The sequence below is a fragment of the Terrapene carolina genome, unplaced genomic scaffold, assembly GCF_002925995.2.
Source record: "Terrapene carolina triunguis isolate 2854851 unplaced genomic scaffold, T_m_triunguis-2.0 Scaffold88, whole genome shotgun sequence".
Taxonomy (NCBI): domain Eukaryota; kingdom Metazoa; phylum Chordata; order Testudines; family Emydidae; genus Terrapene; species Terrapene triunguis.
Window position 1 is genome coordinate 30,111,749 of NW_020664439.1, and position 15,049 is coordinate 30,126,797.

Sequence of the window (15,049 nt, forward strand, 5' to 3'; positions counted from 1 at the left end):
CCCTGCCAACCCCCAATGTGAAAGTGAACACTATTGTTGCTAACTTCCAGAAATTTATTGCGAGTAATGTGATTTTGGCATCTGCTGCTGGAGCTGTTGCTTGAGAATCCAACTGAGATCAGGATTCCACGGTGCTAGGCACTACATACATAGTAAGAGAGAGTCTCTGATCCAAAGAACTTAAAATCTTGTGCAAAGCACAGCGGTGAATTTGTGGCATAAGGCATGTCTACACACCAAAGAAACACCTATGTCTGGCCCATGCCAGCCGACGAGGGCTTCCGGGGCTGATTCATTGCTGTGTGTCCTTTTGAACTCAGGCTGGCACCTGGGCTCAAGGACCCAGTGAGATTGGAGGGCCCAGACCTCGGGCTCCAGCCCGAGCCCAGAAACCTACACAGCAAAGAAATAGCCCCGTAGCCCGAGCCTCACAAACCCAAGTCAGCTGGCATGGGCTAGCCACAGGTTTTTCTTTGCTGTGTGGACATACACATAGGGGCTGGAATTGGGACCCACCAAACTAATCACCTATAAGGGCCATCAAACATAGATTAGATTATAACAATTTTTAACCTCTACTATTTGGGTAAGCTGCAGGGCGTGAACCTGGGGACTTAGGAAGTAAAAGAATGAGTCTCTACTACCTGAACTACAGAACCGGGTCTACCAGCCTGACTGCAGCAGCAATCATAAATCTTTGTACGTACTCTAGCCACCAGAGGATGACACAGAGCCACACCGTATTAATGTGGATTTCTAAATCACATAATTTGGCATGCTCCTTCCAAAAGGTAGTGGCCTATATTATCTGTGCATATAGATTTAGTTCCTGGACCATCTTTTTATTCTGTGTTTGTACAGTATCTAATACAATGTGGTATTGGTCAGTGGCTGGAGCTCCTAGGTGCTAAAGTAATGCAATCAAATCAAATCAATCAATCAATGGCAAATTTCAACCTTAACCATGGACCAGCTACGACTCAGCCATAATCAGAGCCTGAAAACACTATATTTAAATGATGCACCTTGCACAAAGACTAGTCTGAATACAATAAGGTTGGAATTAAGTATAACACTTTTCTCTGTACTTTTCACTTCCATTAGTGTAATTGGGAGTTACACACATTCGTTGATGGAATGGCCCCTAGAGAATTGTAGTGAATTAGAGAGATACTGAAGTGACTTGATTCAGCTCTAGTTGAGGCATATTTAAATTCATCAGCATGAAGTTTATGGTGTAACATTTGGGTTCAGTAATTCAGTTACCCATGCTTGACCAGTTATTTACAACAATAGCTAAATTTGCTAATGTACATAGGCGCGCACACACACACAAAATATTACAGCACACAATGAGTAGGTTGCATCTTATGTGAACTTAAAAGCACCCGTCAAATCACACAAAGCAACCACTTTTCCTACTGTTAAAATGCACTCAGCTCTGGGAAGGAAGGTAGAAGCACACAGGAACACTACACAGCAAAAAACATAAAAGAATACCACAGTATGCCCAATAAATGCCAGAAAGAAGCAAATTAACACATGGTGGCATGGTTGTACCAAATTAGAGGGTTTTGAGCTAAAATTTAACCGGCAATCGATAATGACCGAATGTATGTCCACATCACTAAAATCACTGTCAGTATTAAACTAATAGGTACTCTTATCATTAGTATCAGTTACTCTCTTACTATTAGAGGTGGTTCCTTCAGATGAAGGATGAGATACTTTGTTGAGTCAGTGTGGGGGAAGGCTACTCTGATACTGTCTTCCATGGAGAAATACAGGATAGCTTTCTCTTTTCCAGTGCTGGAACCTTTCATGAACACCACTCAAACAGAAAATCCTTCTCCTCTCTAGGCATGAGATTTTTGCTCCTGTCATACCAACATGGCTGGAAAGGAAAGATGTGGCAAAGGCCATTGCTGAGTGCTTGGGCTTCCCTGCTAGTATCAAAAAAGATGGAAATATTTCAGGCCCAAGACTGATCAGAAGTTACCTCTTTAGTTCTCCACATACACACTTCCCAGGTTTATAGTTAGTATTCCTAAGTCAGTTGGTGATTAAATTACACCTTAAAATATCATTGTAGTTGTGTTCAATTTGTCTGCAACCTGGCAGTGCAGAACAAATACAGTGGAACCCCGCTATAACGCGATCATTGGGGTCCAAAAAATTCAATCGCGGTAAATGCGGGGTCGCGTTATAGTGGGGTTCCACTGTACTTGTGTTCAGTTTGCAGCAGACTGTGCGCCCTGGCTAGCGGGAGGGAGGGAGCGGGGGGAGAGAGAGAAGGGGGGCAGCCAGCAGGGCCGGCTTTAGACTGATTGGCCCCGGCGGCGGTCGTCTTCGGGGGCCCCGCTCCCCTGGCCAGAGCGCCGGCCGGAGCGTGGCAGCCCCGCAGCACTGGCCGGAGCGTGGCAGCCCTGCGACGCCGGCCGAAGCGCTGGCCGGAGCGCGGCAGCCCCGCCCCGCGACCCCGGCCAGACCGTGGCAGCCCCGCTCTCCCGGCTGGACCGCGGCAGCCCCGCAGCCCCGCCCCGCAACCCCGGCCGGACCTCCGGCCGGACCGCGGCAGCCCCGCGCTCCCGGCCGGACCAACCGCTGCAGCTGCCGGGGCGGGCTGGAGCCGGCCCTGCTGGGGACAGAGGTGAGAACCCCAGGGGCCCGCAGAGGCTGCAGGGAGAGTTGCTCCTGCTGCAGACGCCGGGGCATGGATCCCAAACGCCCCGCGCCCGCCGGACTCGCCCCACGCCCGCTGCAGCCGCCGGGGCCAAACTCGCCCCGCGTTATAACTGAATTCGCATTATCGCGGGGCGCGTTGTAGCGGGGTTCCCCTGTAACATTATTCCATAAAATGTAAAAGAACTCACTACATGAGTACAACATACTTCATGCTAGGTTTTAATAGTCATTTTCTCATAGCACTGGAAAGCCAAAAGATACACCATAAAGTAATTAGCCTCTCCCTATCTTGGTGTCAAGTTCAGACATTTACATTGAATTCTTCCTTGAAAACAGTTTATGCTTTCCATAAGGATATTTTTGTATTATCCTACTGAGACAATTCTAAAATGAAGGATACAAATAACAGAACTTTGGCCAGAAAACCCTCCTTACAACATAAATTTACTATGTAATGTATGTATATTTCTCATCAGGACGATTATACAGCCCCTTCAAAACTTGCCAAGTTGAGATCAGCCATTTCAGTACATGTCATTATAATCTGAAGATAACATAATACTTCAACATTCACTCTTAAACTGGGTACATTTTTGAAAGGTACAGAAAAAAATTATGTGATTTATATTTCCAAACAGATCTCAGGAAACCACTGTCATACTGAGGTATTATACTTACCAGGGAAGAAATTAGACAATTCTTTAACCTTCTGAAGCCAAGAAAGGCAGACAGACACCAAATCGAAAAAAATCGAAAAAGGTCTTAGGGCTGTTTTTCCTAAAGTCAATTCTGGAATCTGAATTTTTCAAATTCTTTTGATTTCATTAAATCACATTTCCTACTCATTACAAAAACAATTGAAATATGGTAATTTGAGCAAAGAAATATCTTCATGCTTCATTGAACTGAATAGGACAAATAATTTTTTTCCAAGCTCTACTGAAAAGGCAGCATTTTATTTATTTTTAATAAGGGGGGGGGGAGGAGTGGCTTTATGCAGGGTAAACTCATAAATTGTTCGCCCTCTATAACACTGATAGAGAGATATGCACAGCTGTTTGCTCCCCCAGGTATTAATACATACTCTGAGTAAATTACTAAATAAAAAGTGATTTTATTAAATACAAACAGTAGGATTTAAGTGGTTCAAAGTAGTAACAGACAGAACAAAGTAAGTCACAAGCAAAATAAAATAAAATGCGCAAATCTATGCCTAATCAAACTAAATACAGATAATCTCACCCTCAGAGATGCTTCAGTAAGTTTTTCTCAGACTGGACACCTTCCAGGCCTGGGCACAATTCTTTCCCCTGGTACAGCTTTTGTTCCAGCTTAGGTGTTATCTAGGGGATTCTCCATGATGGCTCCTCTCCTTCCCTCTTCTGTTCCACCCCTTTATATATCTTTTGCATAAGGCGGGAACCCTTTGTCTCTCTGGGTTTCCACCCCCCCCTCACTGGAAAAGCACCAGGTTAAAGATGGATTCCAGTTCAGGTGACATGATCACATGTCACTGCAAGACTTCATTACTCACTTGTCAGCACACACATATACAGGGAGACTCACAGGTAAACAGCCATCTGCAGACAATGGGAGTCATCAAGATTTCAAACCATCATTAATGGCCCACACTTTACATAATTACAATAGGCCCTCAGAGTTACATTTTATATTTCTAGTTTTAGATACAAGAGTGGTACATTTATACAAATTAGATGATCATACTCAGTAGATTATGCACTTTGTAATGATACCTTACAAGAGACCTTTTGCATGAAGCATATCCCAGTTACATTATATCACTTATTACCGTATTTTCTCTAAATCTATCCCAGTTACATTATATTGACTTATTATTATATTTTTATAAAACCATGTAGACTGCACAACGTCACAACAACCAGCAGCAGAAGAGTTCCAGCTCAAAAGAAAATATATCAATCAACTACCATTTTAGCTAGAGGACTGCATGATAGCAAAGGGAGTAAGATGAATCCAGGGTACAGCAGTGAAAAGAGAAGAAATAATATTTAAAAAATAATGGGAAATAAGGCTGAATTATGTGCAAAATAATTTAGATCAGATCTGCAGGTTCTTCTACTATGTATATAATTTAAACCCAAGAGAGGTTAACACAAGCCTCCTGAAACTTTGTCAGCACCTTGCTGTTGCATGAAAGGGTATTTCAGAGGGCTAATATTCTGTCATACTTTTAGAACAGTCAAGGTTTCATTGCCCTTGCAGGAAGCTGGATGTACATGACAATCTGGCAGCAGTAACAGCAGCAGCACATACTTTAATTTACTTCTGTCTACCTTGAAATTCATCTTTGTTACAGTAGCATATCATTAAACTTCTGACAACTGCTCTTTGGCTCCAGGCTCCTTGGAAAAACAATGTCAGGATGCATATACTTGCTCAGTAGGGAGGAACTGCAAGGTATTCAATTACAGAACATTAAAATCTGGGTTGGGTTACAGTCTGTTACACTGTGACAGGCAAGCCTTTAGTTGAATTTTTGCTAGTACTGACAACAACACTATGTGCAATTTTATGCTTAAGTCCTTATTAAAAGAAGGGAGGGGTTATTTTCAGTCACTGAAGAGTTAAAAACGTGAGAGAATATGGTGCTTATGAAATTGAGGGAGTATTAAATACTACTAACTAAAACCAGGCACAGTATGGGTAGGAACTGTGTAAAGTTCCATACAGACAGTTCTGCTAATGCACTTTAATCCTGATCAGACACACCCCTATTTATCTAGTCCTGGGTAAAGAGACCAGACAAGACAAGACAGACTCTTCTGATGGTTCTGTGACATAGGCAAGTCTATAAGACTATGATGCAACCAAAAACACATTTCCATTTGTATTATGATTTGAACTCAGGTCTCTGGAAAAAGGCCAGTGCAGAATCCAGTTCACCCCTACTAGACTCCTTCAAAACTGGTTTCCCTTCTCTCTGTGTACTGTAGTCCTAGATATTGTGGTTTGTAAAAAAGGAACAAACTTCCTTGTCACCAGAAAATGTTAAAATTCAGTCCTACAGTTCCAAATGACTTAAGTGGGAGTCTATGCACACATCCGAAACAAAACTAGACCTTGCAACAGAAAAGAATGCTTCCAGTAGCTTGCCTTGATTCAAATAAATGCATCCATAATAAACTAAATACTTTCTAATCCTGCTTGTGTGTAACATGACAGGTTTTAATTAGTCATACTGTGAGTTAAATGCAATAAATATTCAAGTTCTTGTGGGTTTTGCTAAAACAACTCTCTAGCAACTTTACAGATTTTGCCTCTATCCTGACAGAGGCATTAAGGCTTGATCTTGAGGGAAGCTCAGGTTGTTCAGTGATACAGCTGCACAAGTAGATATATACTGGATTTATAGACTCTTCTAGTACGTTCTTATACAATCTAAGGGTATAGATAAGATGAAATAACATTCCGCACTGCAAGTGAGCTGTGAAAGGTAACAAGTCTTTGGTTTCTTTTGAAGCATGTGACATACAATACTAAACAATTTATTTCACCATTATCTATGAAACATGACAGATTCCTTTCCTAGATCTATAAAATGGTTGGAAGCCACTGGGCATAGGTAAACAATGGTAGTCTTCTTCACAGACAACTTTCCATTCTATATCTACTCTCTACAGTCCACAGTTTATAGCATCTTCACTTCTCATTTAATAGAAAGCTAGAGAAACAAGAAAAATTATGATCTAAAAGAGCCCTGGGATGAGACCTTGTGATTTGTTTGTTTGAAGTGGTGGAAGATACACCTCTATCAGAACAATCCTGTAAAGGTCAAATCCTCTATCAGAGCGCACATAGCCTGAGAAAACGGTGGACTCAGGAAACCTGCAATACCTAGCACTTTGATTAATACAGCCTCGATTCTCTCTGTTACATGGATCTGTTTAATTCTGTCCTCAAAACATATAGATGTCTTGACCCTATTTTGACTGCCCCCATGACATTCAACATTGTGACATGAGTTTAGGAAATTCTTATGAATTGGACTGAGCAAGGTGTTGAATTCTGGTAACTTCCTGGTAATGTATTTTGGAGAAATCCACTAACTCCTTCCTCAAACAGATCACTGCTTCAAAGGAATGACTGAGAAATGTAAATTAATGACTCATTTCTAGGCTTATCTATAGTAACCCATTATTTGCTTAGGGGGAGAGGATGTTTCTATCCATTTACTCCCAATACTCGAAAATGCAACAGCTTGAATTCTCACTGGGTTTATCTCCATTCCTAAATGCCCCTACTCCAATTCACTCAAAAAGTACCTAACTGATTTTAAAGGGGTGTGTGTGTGTGTGTGTGTGTGTGTGTGTGTGTGTATTAGTATAACTTATTTTTTTTAAATCATGCAATAAAGAAAGCAGAGGTTATTCACAAAATCATATATTTTCCCTCCATTCACTTTGAATAAACCTGCATTAAAATCATATTAGGAAATGTCTCACTCTGTAATAACCTGAATCCCAAGAGTAATTAGCATCCCTCAGCTACAGTTTTTTCCATGTCATGTCTGTTTACTTGATGAAGAATCTATATTTAAACTGAAAGTGCTTGAAAATCCATACTAAGGCTATGTCTACACTAGGAGATCTTAAAGCGGCACAGTTGTACTGATGCAGCTGCGCCATTGTACGATCTCTTGTGTAGCCGCTATGTGCCGATGCGAGAGAGCTCTCTCATTGACATAATTAAACCACTCCCAACGAGCTATGTTGGCGGGAGAAGCTCTTCCATTGACATAGCATTGTGCACACTTCCATTTAAGTCGGCAAAACTTACGTCGCTCAGGGGAGTGTTTCTTTCATACCCCTGAGCAACATAAGGTTTGCCAACATAAGTGGTAGAGTAGACATGGCCTAACCCATTGCTGAAAATTGGTCTCCTTTTCTGTAGTGTGACTGTTTGGGAGTCTCACTGGACGTGTATAAGTGAAAGTCTGAAACAGTTAATTACCAGGTTTCTTTCTAAATCTATTCTAAAAGGCAAGTGGCGACTGGATCAGAGAAAAGTCACCCTGATTTACTATAACAGGTGAATTCAAATATCAGTAGTGAGGAATTTAGGAAAAGGGCAGCATATCTTATATACCATATATCACATTTCAGACACTGTACCCATCTTTCATATATTTATGGGTGCTTTCCTGCCTGTCTCTTGCTAGTACTATAAATTGCTCTTGAGCTGTTTTGGACAATATCTAATACTGCAAATGGTGGGTGAATGGATCTTGGTATTGTCCAAACAGTGACTAAAAATCATCTTAAAATGGAGGCAGGCAGAGATGTTATATACAAGATGAGGAGAGTATCTGATATGTGAAAGACAACTCCATATGTATAGGAAAGTTACATACGTCTTCATTTTTATCACATTCTGCACAGATTGCTACAGCTCAAAAATTTTTATGGCCTGGAATTACCAATCTGTTCAACCTTTAAAATTCAGAACTTTTCACTGATGCAAATTCACTGACCTTGAATATTTCTCACACATGGAACACTCTGAACCACTTCTCCAGCAGCCTGTGGGGCAATTAAGCAAGTCTCATTAAACCACATATATCAGAATAAAAACTCATCTGTGGCAAATCTTCTCAAACTGACAATGATCTGGGGATCTGCTCATTGCAAACTCTTACTTGCTATCCTCCATCATCACTGACAGATGGTAATGAGAATGCTGAATATAGAGAGCAATTGGGTAGGAGGAATACAACATTTATGTCATCTACTGAATTACATAACTTTCCATGCACAATTGAGAAAGCCTCTTTTCCAAAAATCAGAGTAGTTCCAACATCAAAACTGTGAATAAGATAATACTCATAAACAGAAAAGACACATCCACGGGCACACTTGTAAATGGTTTCATGTACAAGAACTGATCAAGTTACTTTATTACAAACTGTTTATTAAGAAGGCAAATGCTTAGCGACCCTTCAAAGTCTGTGAAAAACGAGTGCACCATTTTTAATGCAGCAGACAACAGTTATGATAAGCATGCTCACATATAAGGCAACTGATGAATCTAATTACCTGGAAGGGAGGTCATCATTTATAATAAAAATTGATTTCCAATGTAGGGAACTGGCAGAATGAAGAATCCTCGCCCAGTGATTTGCAGGAAACAAAGCCGTAGCACTAACTGATCACCTTTGTACTTTGTAGGCATGCAATTCTGCCCTAGCAGCTGGGTTGAGTGGGGTGAGGCGCTGCTTTATTTCTGAAATTTCTTTTGCTACAGTCTAATTATGCACCTTTAGTTGAATGGCTTAAAAACATAACCAAGGTTTTCTCCCCACACCTTTCAGCCTCCTCTTCTTTCTTTATATATTTCTTTCTCTCTTTAAATCATAGAATCATAGAATATCAGGGTTGGAAGGGACCTCAGGAAGTCATCTAGTCCAACCCCCTGCTCAAAGCAAGACTAATCCCCAACTAAATTATCCCAGCCAGGGCTTTGACAAGCCTGACCTTAAAAACCTCTAAGGAAGGAGATTCCACCACCTCTCTAGGTAACCCATTCCAGTGCTTCACCACCCTCCTAGTGAAAAAGTTTTTCCTAATATCCAAACTAAACCACCCCTTCCCCTCCCCTTCCTCGCACCACACCAAAGCTGGCTTTTTCCTAGGAGGACTTCTGTTTTCACTGCTTTCAGTCTAGTATCTTTTCTGAGCAATAACTTCACCAGCTACATTAAGCTCTCAGTTTAACTGTAAGGGACACAGTTGCCATTAAACAAGACAGAAGCTCACATGATCAAAGGGGAAGAGAGATTTGTTACAGATGGTCAACTTCAAACTCCCTCCTCCCATACAGGGGTGCCTTTTATCATTTATATTTTTCCAGGTTGCATGGTAACATACACTACCACCATATAACTGTACTCGCTTGGTTCTGTACCCAACATTATACCAGGTGCCTATTAGGGTCTGAAATTTCTGTGTATGGTCTGTGCTTGAAAGTGAATTATTATTTTTTACAGTTTGAGCAGATTCTTTTAATTGTTTTTTAATTGAGAGAGTGAAGTAAAACCAAATCAAAACACTTTTCCTGCGGTAAAAAAACTTCTAGAGACAGTTTTCTGAACATGACTACAGCAAAAAAAAAGGCAGATTTGGTAGATGAGTTATTCCCTTCTACTCTGTCAGGCACACAAACAGGTCTGCTTCTCTTCTCTTTGGAGATTATTAATAGTTATGTTATCTTATATCAGTAATAAGTTATCACACAGTTCTTTCTAAGAAGAGATATTTTATTCTTAAGGTAAAAGCACTATAGAGAAAATACATTAAAAACAAAAGAACCTACAGGCTCTGACCGGGTGTCAGTCCTTCCAACTCTTCCCAAAGGATTGAGGCCCTCCATAGACTAGAGCATAGGCGCCGACTCCGTGGGGAAAAATTAGTGGGTGCTCTGCACCCACTGGCAGCCAAGCTCCCCCCCCGCCTCACCGCCTCCTCCGCCTCTGCCTCCTCCCCTGAGCATGCTGCGTCCCCACTCCTCTCTCCCTCCCAGAGCTTGCCGCCGCCCAACAGCTGTAGCAAGCTCCAGGAGGGAGAGGGGAAGAGCACGAACGTAGCATGCTCAGGGGAGGAGGCGGGGCCAGGGTGGGGATTTGGGGAAGGAGTCGGAATAGGGGCAGGGAGGGGGCGGAGTTGGGGTGGGGACTTTGGGGAAGGGGTTGGAATGGGGGTGGGGCAGGGGTGGAGACAGGGCGGGGCCGGGGCAGGGGTGGAGACAGGGCGGGGCCGGGGCAGAGGGGGGTTGAGCACCCACCGGCGCCATTAGAAGTCGGTGTCTATGGACTACAGGTCCTGTCCCTTTTGAGTATGTCTACACAGCAAAGAAAAACCTACAGCTAGCCTGTGCGAGGCGACTTAGGCTTGGGGGGCCCGGGCTGCAGGGCTGTTTCGTTGCTGTGTAGACTTCCGGATCTTCCCACCTTGCAGGGTCCTATAGCCCAGGTTTCAGCCCAAGCGTAGAAGTCTACACAGCCATGAAACACCCCCCACAGTCTGAGCCCCAGGAGCCCGAGTCAGCAGTGGCACGGGCCAGCCACAGGTTTGTTTTTCTGTGGACAAACCCTTTGTTAGCTTAAACTCCGGCTATTTATTCAAAAGTCCTTTCTTTGTCTGTTGATTTCTAGAGACTCTAGTGTGAACCTTTCTAGAAATCATGAATAGGTAATCATCCAGACAATAGGACCCCTCCCCAGGGACGAACTTCAAAGGGCTGATAACCAGAGGAATTACATTAGCATACTCCCCCCTCCTAAAGAAGCTACATACAATCTCACAGTAACACAAACAATTGCATTTTAATACAATGGACCCCAAAGGTAATAAACTTAATTCAATAAGGTCTGTCCAGGATATTGCAGGAAATTGTCGCCATCTGTCATAATAACCACTTTGCCATTGAGTATTCCAGAAAGGTTTGTTGTGTTATTCTGGAGAGCTGTAAAGATGCCTTCCATTTTTCCTGTTAGCCTGAAGGCTTGCACATCCAACAATATGCAGTATTTTAATCCAAAACGAATATCTGATTTCCCTCAAACTAAAGCTTACATATATCCCTAGAGAGAAAACTTTCAATACCTGTGATATATGATAGTGTGCAACAAAACAGAAGTGCAGAGAATTAGAAAACCTGGGAACAAGTGTACTGTTATCTTGTTATAATAATTATAGGTGTTGTTCCTTGACATCCCAGAGATAGTGCATCAGCAGCATTGTCTGTGGTACCATGAAAGTGAGATGACTTGAGGACACCCTCATGGTTCCTGTTTCAGTGCAAACTTGGCACTATCTACACGAGAAATTTTTACCAATAAAACTTTTGCTGGCATGCAGCTGCCAACAGTGCCACACATCCTCACCGAGAGAAGCTGTGTCAGCAAAAGACACAGTACATCACAGGTAGGCATCCCAGTGTCCTCTGGGCCACTGTCCAGCACACTGCCTTCTGGGGCTTTTTGCAGTGTATTGTGGGATATGAACACTATACCCAGGGAATTACGGGTGCCTTAAATCAAGTTCCCACAATTCACTTTCTTCCATCCTATATGTCCCATAATTTTTGTGCCATTTTAAAAAAGTTACTCATGCCATTTTTCAATCTCAACATTTTGTCAGTAGAAATGTGGATCCTGCACAGATAAGCAGAGTTCACATGTCTGTTTTAGAGACAGGGCACATGATTCTTCTGTATATTTGCCAAACATTAACAACTACCACTACCCAGAGTGCCCCAGTGCTGTGATGAAGATAAGACAACTAAGGATGAATGGATGCATAAAAACCACAAGGTGCTGTAAGCATTCGCTGACCATCTTCACATGGTGGAGCAGCACATCTGAAATCATGGAATGAGCACTTAGTGGTGGGATCATATTGCAGATCTGGGACAATCAGCAGCGGCTGCAGAAATTTCGGATGCAAAAGGTCCAATTCCTTGAGTTGTGTGCTGAGCCTGCTCCAGCTATCCAGCACAGAGACACCATTATGAGAGCTGCTTCAACGATGGAAAAGTAGGTGGTGATCATACTCAGAAATCCAGGCTGCACACTTCCAATCAGTCAGTGTGCAATTAATTTAGTGCTGGCAAATCCGTGGTGGGGGCAGCTGTCAGCCATTAAGCATCTCCTGCTGCACTGGACTGTGACTCTCAGCAATGTTCAGGAAGTAATAGAGGGATTTGAAGCAATGGTCTTCCTGAACTGTGATGGGGTGATAGACAGGACACATATCCAGATTCAACACCACCCTCACACAAGGGCTTAGAGCAGGGGTCTCAAACTCAAATGACCATGAGGGCCACATGAGGACTAGTGCATTGGCCCGAGGGCCACATCACTGACACCCTCCCCCGCCGCTGCCCCCGGCCCCACCCCCACTCCACCCCTTCCATGAGGCCCTGCCCCATCTCTTCTCCACCTCCTCCCCTGAGCGCACAGCTCCCTGCTCCTCCCCCTCCCTCCTGGAAAGTGCTAAGCGCCACCAACAGTAATGCACCTCACTCAAAGAACAAAACACGCACTTAGTTAGATTTACTTCTGTTAAAGCCCCCCACTGCACTGGGTGCACCACCACTCCACCCCTGCTCTGCCTCTTCCAGGGGTGGCAGGTTTGTAGAAATTTTGGTGGTGCCCAGAACCTGCCCCCCCCAAACTCCACCCCCACCTGCCTAAGGCTCTGGGAGGGAGTTTGGGTGGGGGAGAGGGTCTGGGGTGCAGACTCTGGGATGGAGTTTGGGTGCTGGGTGCAGGCTCCGGGCTGGGGCAGGGGGTGGGGGTGCAGGCTCTGGGATGGAGTTTGGGGATAGGAGGGGGTGCAGGGGTGAGGGCTGTGGGGCTGAGGATGAGGGGTTTGGGGCATTGGAGAGGCTCAGGACTAGGGCAGAAGGGCAGGGGAAGGGCAGCCTGCCCTGGCCTTAGTGGAGGGGGGCACTAGGACCCAGCGGCAGCAGGTGATGCCGGAAGCCAGCAGAGCGGAGTGGAGTCAGCATGAGCTGCAGGCTCCGGGCGGTGAGGGGGCAGCAAGTGAGCCCGGGGGACACTCGGGGCAGGTGTGTGGGGGCGGCAGGCGGGGCCGGGGGAGAGACCCGGCCCCAAACATTGGGGAGCAGCGACCAGGGAGCTTAGCTGCCACATAAAATAACTCGGGGGGTGGGGGGGTGGGAAGCTCCGCGGGCCGCATGCGGCCCATGGGCCGCGTGTTTGAGACCCCTGGCTTAGAGCATAGCAAGCCAGTGCGTGAATCTATAGCACTTAGCTTGCTGTGCAGTAACATTCCGTGTGGACACTGCTACAGTGCACTAAAAGTTCCACAGGGTGCTTTGCCGTTTGAAGCGGGAGTATGCCAAAGTGCATCACAGAACTCTCAGTGAGCTGTTGAAGTGTCTACATGGGACATTACTGCACGACAAGCCAGTGTTCTGTAGTGTCATATGCTAGCTTGATGTGCACTAATATCCCATGTAGACAAGCCCTAAGTATGTAAATAGAAAGGGGTATTTTTCCATGGTATATGGAAACACTGGTGGATCACCAGGGATGTTTCACTGACAGTAACGCTGGCTGGTCAGAGAAGGTGCGTGACACTCACATCTTTAGGAACACAGGACTTTTTGAGAAGATACAAGCAGGGTCATTCTTCCCAGACTGGTACATTGACCATGCACAAATCGTTGCCATTTAGAAAGGACAGCAGAAGTTTCAGACACCATGATGGGGTGGGGGAGAAAAAAAAAAGTCATGCAGTAATATATCTATCTGATCTGACTTCCTCTTCCTCACTGGGCTCATTTGGGCCTGGGGTGGGTCCGTCTGGTTACTGAAGAGCTCCTGGCTCTCCACAGGGTCTGCATCCCCCTCCACAATGAGCTTGTCCTTACTGAGGTTCCCTCCTTTGGTCTCGCAAGGGGTTCACAGTCATACTCAGTATGGTGGTGGGGTACCCGCCTAGCGTAGCATGGAGCTCACCACAGAAGCAGCAAGTATGGGTGGCATGGCCCCAGATTTTCTGTTGGCCTCCTTCACGTGCTGGTATGACTGCCATAGCTCCTTCGCCTTCACCCAGCATTGCTTCTCATCCTTTTCATAGCCCAGCTCTTGCACCCCCTTTGCAATGTTCGCATAGGCATCTTTATTCCCATGGTTACTCCACAATTGGGTTTATGATGCCCTTTCTCCCCACAGGGGAAGGAGAACCTGGACTTCTTTCCTGCTTCAGGCAGCAGCACAATTTTAGCTGAAGCTCATCTTTGTGCCGAGCCATACCTGTCTGCTCGAAGAGGTGGGCTAGTAGCTGTGCTTGCAAAAGAAAACAGGCATTTCCAAAACATGCTGGGATCTGAAGAGGGGTAGGTTTCTCATCAGTATGAGCCCTGGGCAGAATAGTTCAAAACTGTGTCAGGTGCAGTCACTGTCACAAGGATAGGGACATTGTAGGACTGTTGCTAAAGGACTATTTTTACCAGTACAGGTAATGCAGCATCCACTCTGGCATTTTGCCCACAGAAATGTCGGTAGGGGACTTACATCGTTTGAGAAGATGATTTTATTTTGGTGAGAGAAAGTCTGGGTTTTGCATCAAATTTGGGTGTGGATGTATGCAATCTTGTGCTGACAAGACAACTTTTGATAGCAAAACTTTGTAATGTAGACCAGGCCTTAGATTCACTGCAGATAGTATATCTTAGAATACTGTGACAGTCTATTCACAATGCAAGAAAAGTTTGTGTTGATTGAAGTAGATATCAAAACTCTGTCTTCAGACACACATGTGCCACTTCAGCTGATTTCAAAGAGTACTGAACACAT

General features: G+C 44.3%; 1 protein-coding gene across 1 annotated transcript in view; it reads right to left on the reverse strand.

The window, feature by feature from the left end:
- PPM1L (protein phosphatase, Mg2+/Mn2+ dependent 1L) overlaps nucleotides 1-15,049 on the reverse strand; it is a 189,389-nt gene that overhangs the window by 56,219 nt on the left and 118,121 nt on the right. The window lies entirely within an intron of this gene.